This window comes from Alligator sinensis, unplaced genomic scaffold (assembly GCF_000455745.1).
Source record: "Alligator sinensis unplaced genomic scaffold, ASM45574v1 scaffold341_2, whole genome shotgun sequence".
In the NCBI taxonomy this organism is placed as follows: Eukaryota; Metazoa; Chordata; order Crocodylia; family Alligatoridae; genus Alligator; species Alligator sinensis.
In genome coordinates this window covers 414,427-415,612 of record NW_005842420.1, presented here as the reverse complement: position 1 = coordinate 415,612, position 1,186 = coordinate 414,427, and the positions used below count along the sequence as shown (strand labels likewise).

Sequence of the window (1,186 nt, the reverse complement as noted above, 5' to 3'; positions counted from 1 at the left end):
CATGTTCAGGCTCTGTGAAGCCAAGGCACATCACAAGCATGGTTAAGCAAGCGCATTCCATATCACTACAGAGGGAAAGGCAGTACTATGGCTGCTAACAGTACTAGATATCTTCTCTCTTAGACTGGAGTTATCTGTAGCATGATGTATGACTTTAACCCTTGCACCAGGACAGAACAGGAAACAAAGCTGAGAGAGAAGATATCAAATACTGTTAGCAGCCATAGTGCTGCCAGGATCTTCTAAGGCTAGGTACAGACATTGCACAAACTTTGTTATAAGAGTTAGCTATAGCCGAGTGGTTAAGGCGATGGACTAGAAATCCATTGGGGTCTCCCTGCACAGGTTTGAATCCTGTCAGCTACAGGCTGGGCTGTGTGTTTGTGTAACCCTGGGCTATTTTGCAGCTGGAGCCTCAACAGGATCTGAATGTAGGGGCATGGGGCAGGGCCCAAGATCTTCTCCAGGTCCCCAAGGTGAACTTGTTTGACACTTACAGCAGTTCTTGGTTGTAGCCAAGAAGTCCAGGCTGGAGTCATCTGTGGTATGAGGTATGACCCTAAGGCTTGTACCAGGACAGATCAGGAAACAAAGCTGAGAGAGAAGATATCCAATACTGTTAGCAGCCGTACTGTAGCAAAACCCCCAGTTTTCCTTTTTATTTTTAACTTAAAAATGCTTCCAACCCTGTCCTCCACCCACCTCCTCCAGTCCCCAGCCGGCCCCAAACTTTCTCGCCAGCTTCCCAGCTTCCTCTCTGGCCCCAGCTTCTTCAGTCTCGGCTCCGCAGCTCCTCCCAGCATCGCTCCTGTCCTGTGCCGGCTCTCCCCCGCTAACCTCAAGTAACCCCAAGCCCAATGAACCTCATCTAACCCTGAGCCCTAGTAACCCCGAGTAACCCTGGGGCACCTTGACCCCAAGTAAACCAGGGGCCCCAAGTGACCCCAAGTACCCTTAAGGCACCTTGAGCCTGAGTAACCTCAGGGCACCTTGACCTCAAGAAACCCTGAGCACCAAAGTACCGCAAATGCCCCCTAGTGTTAATACACAGCCGCAGAAGTACATGTTTGCATGTTTGTGTATGTGCATGTGTGTATGAACCCAGAGTTTTGTATGTGTAGTTTGTGTATGTATATATAATTCTGTATCATGCCCTCCTGCCTAACAGCAGCATATTGAGATCCCA

At 49.3% G+C, this 1,186-nt stretch overlaps 1 non-coding gene across 1 annotated transcript; it reads left to right on the top strand.

Annotated features, from left to right (window-relative positions):
- Window positions 1-284: 284 nt before the first annotated feature.
- On the top strand, window positions 285-366 carry TRNAS-AGA. The gene has a single exon. It is a non-coding gene; the product is annotated as a tRNA-Ser (tRNA).
- The last annotated feature ends 820 nt before the right edge of the window (window positions 367-1,186 follow it).